Source organism: Meleagris gallopavo, chromosome 1 (genome assembly GCF_000146605.3).
Source record: "Meleagris gallopavo isolate NT-WF06-2002-E0010 breed Aviagen turkey brand Nicholas breeding stock chromosome 1, Turkey_5.1, whole genome shotgun sequence".
In the NCBI taxonomy this organism is placed as follows: domain Eukaryota; kingdom Metazoa; phylum Chordata; class Aves; order Galliformes; family Phasianidae; genus Meleagris; species Meleagris gallopavo.
This window is the reverse complement of record NC_015011.2, coordinates 176,024,575-176,034,779: the sequence shown is the minus strand read 5'-3', so window position 1 is coordinate 176,034,779 and position 10,205 is coordinate 176,024,575.

Sequence of the window (10,205 nt, the reverse complement as noted above, 5' to 3'; positions counted from 1 at the left end):
GAAGGCGGCCCTGAGCGTCCGCCGCCGGAGAACTTCACTAAACGGCACCGCTAAACCTTAGGGAAATTGATGGTATTAAAAATAGGAGAAGGCTAAAGGGCCGCCATCAGTTTTCAGAGGAAAAAGTTCTTTTCGGGTCTGACGTTGTGAGTCACGTCCAAAAAAAAGAACTGAACTCATTCTCTGCGTTACAATCCAGGTAAAAGAAAAAGGAGAGGGGTGCGGGAAACAAAGCAGAGGAGTTTGGATGTAGGATGACACCCATAAGGCAGTGTCTGGGCTCTCTTTTCCCAGCCCTCCCTGCCCATACAGCTGGGGTGAAGGAAGCGTGAGGGTACTATGGCAGCAGGGACAGACCCATGTACTGCAGAAAGACCAAAGGAAACGTGCCCTCAGTGATGGTGCTTCATCCAACCGTCAAGAAAGACAACTTGTTCATTAATTCATCTTCTGTCAAACAGAGCTTCCTCTAAAAGCAATCCTTTTAGAATCGTTCTTCCCCTACCTGCCTCCTGTATTATTGTATACATTTTACCACCTCATCCACTGAAATATCTGAGTGCAGCCTTGACAAAAACCCACCTGAGAGATTGGGAAGACACCCGCAGGCCTGGAGCAGCCTTGGGGGATGGCCCAAGGCAGCCCACACTGCACACCCGTGTTTGGAAGGCCAGGCAGGCGGCTCTCAGAGAGGACAAGGCTTAAATCACGGATTTCACTAGGGCATTCCTTTCAGTGCCACCATCTCTCAGCTCATCAGGTTTCTGTTTCAATTTTCTTATTTCTCTAGAAATTTATAGAGTAAGAGAAACAATGGAGCTCCTTTTGTCATGGCACAGTTCTTAAATCTCTGCGGCCTGAAGACTGTGGCTTGAAAGGATGTATCAAAAAGCCAGGGTGGTCCGTGCTGCTTTCTGTTGTCTTATAAATATTACACTTGGGATGCAGAATGACTTTCTTTTGCAGCCCTGGTAATTCCCTCAGCAGCACTAGGGAGGGAATCTGAGATGTCTTTGCTTGAAAGTTAATTCACACATGAGCCTCCTCTGTCTTTCTTCTTCTCTCGTGAATAACAATATACTTCAGTACGTAGAGCACAGAGAGAAGTCAGGGGGAATGGTTTTAAAATAAGATGGGAGGTTTGGGTTAGATATCAGGAGGAAGTTTTTCACACAGAGTGGTGACACACTGGAACAGGTTGCCCAAGGAGGTTGTGGATGCCCCATCCCTGGAGGCATTCAAGGCCAGGCTGGATGTGGCTCTGGGCAGCCTGGTCTGGTGGCTGGCAACCCTGCACATAGCAGAGGAGTTGAAACTGTGATCATTGTGGTCCTTTTCAACCCAGGCCATTCTACGATTCTGTGATTCCATGATTTTCCCTTCTTCCCTCTACAGAAATGTTTGCTTTGACAGATGCTGTGCAGCCCTCCTGCCCTCTGTCCCAGCTCTGATCAAGATACAACCTTGGCAAAAGCTAAATACCACAGAGGGCTGCTTCATCAGATAGTCAAATGCTTTTGACAGCATGTAGACATAGACAGCTACAGCACATACGAGAACAAATGTTCTTCTTTTATACATGCCTTATCAGCCTAAATTTGCATTTGGCACACTACTGGATGAATAACAGACATGTCTGTAAAATGTATAATGTTCATCTAAGCAGTGCCTACAAAACTTTTCTATCATATTATGACAGAGTGCAATTTATGTGTCCCACATGTCTTGCAGGCAGCTCAGAGAAAAACATGGATATTTTTAATTCCTGTGCAATTATCACCAGACAATTGCTGGTCTAAGACTTTTTTTTACAAATTTTTACTTGTTTTCTCCCAGTTACAGAAAGGAAAACTCACAAGACTGTGTTCAAATCTGACATAAAATGCATAGTCCTTGATTTCAATTAATTGCAGTGTGATAATTTATCATTATTTATTCATGAGTTTTATTTGTTATTAAGTAAGCATTTCTAACCTGGTATTACATGCTACAGTTTTTTATATCACTTCTATTTTCAAATGCTGTATTTCTGCTGTTCAAGTGGCCCTGGATGATTGAAATAACCAAAATAATTTCATCATAGCACATTTCATTGTCCTATTTGTTAAGGAAACACATAGCAGAACTGGCGGAAGAAATTATTACAACAAATCCCACTTAGGGATTAGTTGCATCTACTACATACATCACTTAAATAGTTCCTATCATTTCACCTAGGACATTATATGTCTTTTTATACTAATCTTTTTATAATGCTGTTGAACATACAAGTACTTAATTTTACTTTAATAGAAAAGATTGCTGTCCTGAGATCAATGTCTCCCACTGAGAAAGTAAACATCTGTTTTGCAAAGCATTTTTAAAGCAGCGGGAGCCCATTATCCTGTGACAACATTCTATTACAATTACTTTATTGCAGTCAGGCAAAATGAGTGATGTGCAGCAAATTTATTCTTTTTTCACTTTCTGCCAAACCTTTCTGTTCTTTATCCAATGACTTCCATCTGGAGTATTGCCTGGAAGGACGGCTGGGGCATTCTGCCATTTGTCATTAATGATCTGTTGAATTACGATTGGCTTAAAGAACAGATCCATTTTATGTTTCAGCTTCTCAGAAATAAAGTTTAGCTGCAAGGCAGAGTGGATTCACATTGGTCAATGTTGACGTTCTGGTAGTCAGGTATATTTGAGTTCGGGTATATTTGAGTCCATCAAGTGTGTTACTGTCCTGTTTTCAGCTGGGACAGTTGTTTGGGTTTTTTTCTACTTTCATATTTTCTGGTATGATGTTGTGTTTTTACTATGGGAGAAAAACAGTATTGATAACACACCGATGTTCTAGTTCTTGCTGAGCAATGGCTGCACAGAATTATGGCTTCTCATACTGCACCTCCAGCGAGGAGCTGGGGGGCATGAGGAGCTGGGAGGGGACAAAATCAAGACAGCTGACCTAACCTGGGCAAAGGGACACTCCAGAATACATGACATCATGTGACAAACAATTTTAAAACTGTGTGCAGGCACTGTTTGGGGAAAGGCTGGGCATCCATCAGCGGGTGGTTAGAAATTGCTTTGTGCATCACTCGGTTTGTAAATGTATACTATAATATTACTGTTACTATTATTCTTCTCCTTTTCTCTGCCTTTTCTGTGTTAGTAAATAGTTTTTATTGCAACCCACCATTTAGTTCCACTTTGTTGTTTTTTCTGATTCTCTGCCCCATCCCACTGGGAGGGAAGAAGTGAACTGTGTTGTGCTGAGCAGTTGCAGGTTAAAACTCAGCAGTTATTGAAGGAGTATTTAATTAAGTTTGCACTGTGGGATGAGGTCCTGCATAATGAAGGCAGTGGAATATGGACCTTAATGATCATAAAATGTCTCTGGTCTGTGATACTTAGCATATTTCAAAAGTAGAATTTTCTTCTCACAGTTGAAAAAAGTGAAGCACAGGTGAGTGATACCATGTTTCTCATAGTACATAGCAGATCAATAGCAGAATTGGGAATTCCTTGCTGTCTAATCTGACTTCAAGACAAAGTCATTCAGAATCAATTGACTTGAATTATAACTGGCTAGCATCAGATCCATTTGTAGTTTCAGGGATTTCTCTATAGCAGCTGCCAAAGACAGATTAAGATGTCCAGACTGTGCAAATACCAACACCACCATTTCAACTCACAAGAATAGATCAAATTGAGATTTTAAATCTCAGGGAGAAGTTCTGACAGGATACAGCTCCAACTAGTTGTTTAGAAGGAACACACAGCTGACTAAACATTCAGAATTAAAAATTTATAAATTGTACAAGAAAAATATGACGTGGCACTCAGCATCACTTATTTCCACTTAAATTGTACAGAATCAGATTTACTGAATTCAGCACAGTGTGAAGTAAAATGAACCTTTTCATTATTTGAAGTTCTTCCACGTCCTGATTATTTTGCCCTGAAGACAGCAGGTAACAGTGATTTCTGTCACACAGTTACCTATAAATCTCAACAAAATTTATCTAAAGCAGCAAAACAAGAAGATGCAGATGGGCTACTACATAGTCGAGAGCTGCCTCACCCCAGCACTTTGCAGCTGAGTCAAACCACTATTTATAGAGCAGCTTCCTACAGAAGTCACTTGATTTTCACTCTTGCAGCCACATTTATTTTAGATAGATTTCCTGTTTTTATGGGTATACTGATGTCATCAATCAGATTAGAGCAATGAAATTGTAATGGTATCTACAAACAAGATTAAATCCAATTTGCTTTCAAACAACCTCTGAAGTCATAGAATCACAGAATCATTAAGGTTGGAAAAGACCTCTAAAATAATCCAGTCCAATCCCAACACATCCCTACTATGTCCACTAACCATGTCTTTCAGTGCCACAACTCCACATTTCTTGAAAACCTCCAGGGACAGTGACTCCACCTCTCCCTGGGCAGCCTGTGCCACTGCCTCACCACTCTTTCTGAGAAGAAGTGCTTCCTAATGTCCACCCTGAGTATGGTAGTGGAAGCTCAGAATGTTTTTGAGACTTCCTATGCAGCTCTTCATAGATGGTGAGAATCCAAGATGAGGAGAACTTTGAGAACTACTTGTGTCCAAGGTAGAGGCTGATTAAACCAAGATGTCCATCTTCCCTAAAGTGTATGTTTGGGCTGCTTCATCTCTTGAAGGAAAGCAGAGTACACAAGGCTGGCTGCCTCTTACGCCCCAAGGCTCTGGATTGTGGGTAGAAAATCCCCTTGGTAGTCTCACACAATACATATCACTATCCAGGTCGCTCTGTGGTATACAATGGACTGGAGACAGGCCACAGAAGCATTGAGTGGCTCTGGAAGCAAAGACAAGCAGTCAACAGTTAGGTCTTGAGAAAATCAGGGAAGTCAAAATGTCCCGATCAGTTTTTACCAGGTTTGTATCCAAGCTGATGGAGGAGCATCGTGCCAGAGCAAGCAGTCTTGCACTGTGTCTGGGAGACAGTCAGCAGCTGAGCTTGTACCAGGGGGACGTTCTTGACAAGCTCATCGAAGACCCGTCTAGGAGTGTGACAAATCCTCCCAGCGGAGGTTAAACAGCGTACACAGTACACAGTGTTGTAAATGCACCTTTTTAGTGTCATCTGAGCAAAGTAACCACTTCCACAAATGTTACATTTTTACTACAGTTCATCATTTCACTGTTAACAAATTAGTATCTTCTACCAGATATTTTCAAATTTTAAAATGTCAAAATGTAAATCATTGTCATTAATGTTCTCTAACCAATCAAACTAATATTAACACACAGTGGCATCTTGCCTGATTAGATTGCCTTTCTTATCCTAATGGCAGGAAATCACAGAATATTTTATCCAGACTCATTTAAAAGGGAGAGCTTACAATGTATGAATGGGAACACTTTCTCTTGGAAGTTTATTTGCATCCTGTAATGGATGAGTTGATCAATATATCGTATTTAGTGACTCTCTTCCATGAAGCACCAAAAGTCATAACGGGGTTTATTTATATATGGTTTCAGCAGCAGGGGGAAGAGAGAGAGAATGAGAGAGAATGTGCTCATATCTGTAGAGACAGATAATAAGAAACCATCAAAACAGTACATGAGCAATAAAAAATATCTACAGTGTCTACCTATGTGGTATTATTCTCTGAATACAGCCGAAATGTTGCCAAATGAAAAATCCTGTTGAGCTTTCAGATAAAATCTATTGTAATAAAGTCTGCTATATTTCACCCACAGATGGCAAATAATTCTGTTGTGAAAGTAACTTCTGCAAGCAGGTTTCCAAATACACGTCTTCTTACAGTGCTGGTATAGCTGTCCAATCATTTCCACAGCTGTAACTTCCTAGCTAACTTAGCATCGCATAATGGCTTTCAGTACTGAGCAGTGTTCAGGGACTTTTCCAGATGTTTCTGACCCAGCAGCTGCAAAATCGAATGACATCACTCTACCTGCCTGTTTGTTTATTCCTGGTTTGGGATTTTGGCATTTTTAATCCTTGAAAACTTTATTGTTCTTTTTGTAGAATCGCAGAATCACTGAGGTAGGAAAAGACCTCTAAGATCATCCTGTCCAACCATCAACCCACCCCCACCATGCCCACTAAACGTGTCCCTTGGTGCCACATCTCCATATTTCCTGAACACCTTCTGAGATGGTGACTGCACCACCTCCCTGGGCAGCCTGTGCCACTGCCTCACCATTCTTTCTGAGAAGAATTTTTTCTTAATACCCAACCTGAACCTCCTCTGGCACAGATTAAGGCTGTTACCTGTTTTCCTACCACTAGTTACCTTTGCTTCCTTCTTCTCTTTTGCTTGATTCCTTAGAACAAGACTACAGGTAAATAACAAGGTTAAAGCTTTTCCTGTCATTTAGTAATTGTCATTTTGTTTTAGTGAAGGAATGAAACTTTCAAATATCAGGACGTGTGCTACCCAGTTTGCTGTCCCTCTGATTGATGCTACTTAGCATCAGCATACCACAATTTCATACTTCAAGGTTTTTTGTGTTCTTTGGTAAGCAAATCGTCATTTCCCTAATGAAAATTTCAATGAATACTAATGAGAAACCTCTACACTAGGAGGTTTAAATAATGTGTCTTCCAATATCAATATAACTGGAAACAATATATGTATATGTCTTATATATATGTATTCATGTACTTTTAGTTTCAAAACTTATTCTAAAGTGTTCAGAGAGGTGGGTAGAAGAAGACCAAAAGAAAAATATATATATATATATATGGAAAAAAGCAGCTCTCTTTTCTCTTCTCTTATTGGATCCTGAAGACCTCTTCCATGTTATCTTACACTATGCAGAAAGGTCTGACCAAGGTAGGTTTCTGTGTAGAAATCTGAGGGGTGGCTGCAATGTGTTTGGTGTAACAGATTTCACTTTTGTAGCACTCTTCATGCCAAACTTCTCAAGGCGATTTGCAAGCAATTACAGAGCAAACGTTTTCAATGTGAATAAGCCTGAACAAACAACTGAGATTTCATGGTGGATTTAGAAGCATTGTGAGCCCAATCCAGTAGGCACTAAGCAGTTCTCACCACTATTGGCACAGGCCGAGGTGCTCAGCACCTTGCAGGGAATATCAGCACTCTGTGAATCAGGCCCTGGGTGAGTCAGTATCAAAATTTTTATGAGACAAAAAACTCCACAGGCAAGGTGAAAACTGCTATAATCGGAATTTAACTGCTTGTAGCAATGCAAAAGTAAAGGCTAGCTGCAAATAACATTCACTGCTAAAGGAATAATGTTTTAAAAAATGAGTGTCTTTAGATTAATGAAACAGATGAGCAAAGTATTTTTAAAGCAAAGTATCATTAAGGGCCTGAAACAATGGAACTGACTCTTAAGAGAATGGAATTTTAACATTTTGCTGCTAAAGCCAACAGGGAAGCTGGAACTGTGGAATACTTGAAAGGAGAAAGGAGCTCCCAGCCACTGCAGTGGTGCACTCAAGTGCCCAGTTTGCAGACTAAGAAGCAGTGAAGTTCTGATCATCCATGCAGTAAATCTTTCTGTAAAATTGTTTGTTCACTTCATTCTTCAATAGTGAGCTGTAGATAAGGCCAAACCACAAAAGTGAAAAATATTTTCTGCAAAGCAGTATGAATTCAATTCCAAAATAAATTGAAGCACTAGTATAGTGAATTTAGACTATTTTTAGTATCAATCTGTGCAAAGTATGAAGTGTCTGTAAAATACCACACTGTTTTCACCATCAAACGAAATGTTTGCCTGCAGCATCATCTCCAGTTCACCACAGTGTCTTCTTCTTGCAGATGGCTTGTCTTCAGATTGTGTCATATTTTCCATCCACTGACAATAGTTCAGCTTTGTATATGACTCAACACGAAGTTGAAAATCAATTTATTCATTGGTTGGATACAAATATAAATATAAAGATAATGAATATAAATTCATTGCAGCCAAAGAAACTAGGTTAGCACTGAGAACACCATACTACCTCAAATGGCAATCACTTCCCAACATGACAAGAAGCACCTTGAACTCACTGCAGATGAAAAGTAGAAGAATGTGGCATTGTGGTATTAATCTGTACAGTTCATGATGCAGCATAAGTCACTTTTTGATTGATCCAAATGGTTTAATGGGGCAATATTTGTAAATAAAAGTGGAAAATGTGAAATCACATTAAATGAAATCATAGAGATGTAAATAGATATTCTGATTCTGGCTGAGATAGAGTTAATCATGTCAGTCTTTACAAAGAGAGAGAATCCTGATAACTCTGAAATAAGAAGCAATGCCATTGCCATTTGTGTGAAAGGACCAAAGCTGTACCGACAGTACGTTTGGTGGGCATAGTGGTGATGGGCTGATGGGCAGACTAGATTATTTCAATGGTCTTTTCCAACTTTAATGATTCTGTGATAACCTGTGTTTGAAAGCAGGCTGAGTACCAATTCATGAAAGCACCGTGCTGCTGTCTGTAGTATATCCTCATTACGTCTGCTGATGTCAGCAACTCCCAACATTTTAAATATCAAAATTCTTGCTGCTGCTCCCTCCTCTTCTTTTCCTGCCCCGCCCTATTTCCCCCTTATTTAACAAAAAGTCAACATATAGGTCATTAAACATGGAAAACAGCATTTTTTTTTTCATTCAAGCAGGCTCACATGTATGCATAGGTATAAAAATAGCAGCAAAATGCTTCTTAATCTCTTATTGGTAAGAGAAGTGCACTTCCTATTATGGAGCAGAACAGTTTCATCATAACCTGAACACTTGAGACATATCAGGGAAGAGAAAAATTTTCAGGGTAATTGGGTTTTAAATAGTGTGAAGCCTTGTGAGGGGTCTGTGTGCTGAGAGAAGATTCAGCCTCAGTAGAATAGAAATGTAGGTATTAGAGACAGGCAGAGAGACAGATTTGATGTTACAAAAGGCAAATTAGAAATGGATAGGTGAAGGATTCAAAACATAGATATATGACTTATCAAAGCAGAAAGTTCTGCCAAATAAAACCTCTCACCTCAAGTTCACCTCTTATGTCCTCTTCAGATTTTACTGAAAGACACCAGATTCTAATTCTACATTAAATGAGAGCACACCCCAAGGAAATCTCTACTTGCTGTAAACCCCTCATTATACATAGGTTGCTCCAAAAGTAATGTCCCATGTTTATTTCCATGGAAACTACAACAGATACAAAAAGCACCATAGCACTATTTGATAGAGTAAATTCTCAGCTACAAAACACTATTTTCAACATAGTCACCGCCATTAGCTCTGCATTTTCACTAGCAAGGAATAGCCTGCATGCTGTGCTCATAAAAATAGCACGGCCGTCTAGAATGGGCTTTTCTTCTACATCACTGTCACCACTGCTGAAAAACATCACAGAACCACAGGCAGGGCCACCAATCTCCCCATTTAATACTAGACCAGGCTGCCCATCCAACCTGGCCTTGAACACTTCAGGGATGGGGCATCGACAACCTCTCTGGGCAGCCTGTTCCAGCACCTCACCACTCTCGTAGTAAATAACTTCCCCCTGACATCCAACCTAAATCTTCCCTCTCTCAACTTAAAACCATTTCCCCTTGTCCTGCTGTTATCTACGCTTTCAAAGAGTTGATTCCCCTCCTGTTTGTAGGCTCCCTTTAGGTACTGAAAGGCTGCAATGGGGTCACCTCTCAGCCTTCTTTTCTTCAGGTTGAACAAGCCCAGCTCCCTCAGCTGGTCTTCGTAGGGGAGGTGCTCCAGTCCTCTGATGTGGAGCACATCACTCACTGCCTCACTGTGTTCATATCCACTGCTTTGTCTCCAAAAACCTTCAGCAAGCATCAATGGATATCAAATGGGTGCCACTTTTTCCCACACAGAGGAATTCAGTTCCATCCCTTTGCTTCATATGCACTTCCATTTCAGATGCAGTTTTGTCAGATTGCCCCTCTGCTGCCATCTGTCACATGGCAACAAATTGTAAGGCAGTACTGGTGGGAATGTTCATCCTCTACTTCTATACTACCAACATCAAGCTCTGACACTGTGGGCCAACATAATAAAATAGGAGGCATTACTTTCGAAGCAGTTGTCATATTAAAGGCTTAATTTTCTTGAACTTTGAAAAGGAGTTGTACTAAGAAAGAGTCCCAAAATGTTTCTTCACTGCTTATTCTGAAATCAGCCCCCCTTACTGTAGTCATGTCGGTCCCTTTCTGTC